Raw genomic sequence first — 267 nt, forward strand, 5'->3', positions numbered from 1 at the left:
CGGGGGCAGGGCTGACTAGGCGCGGCGGACCTCCCGTGCTGCCGTCTCTGGAGTTCAATGCCTGTCCAGCCCCGGGAGAGGGACTCCTGCTGTGCGGTCTGCACGTGCGCCCCTTGACAAGAACGCGTTGTGCGTGTGGAAAAGCAGAAGCAAAAAGCGGAATATGAATGGCTGGTGATCAGTCAGGGGCTGTGGAGTTCACCCCATGAATCCGCCGGAAGAGCAGGAGGAGAGCGGGGCGGGGACAGGGACCCCCCTACTAGGGGA

The sequence above is a fragment of the Myotis davidii genome, unplaced genomic scaffold (genome assembly GCF_000327345.1).
Source record: "Myotis davidii unplaced genomic scaffold, ASM32734v1 scaffold130, whole genome shotgun sequence".
In the NCBI taxonomy this organism is placed as follows: domain Eukaryota; kingdom Metazoa; phylum Chordata; class Mammalia; order Chiroptera; family Vespertilionidae; genus Myotis; species Myotis davidii.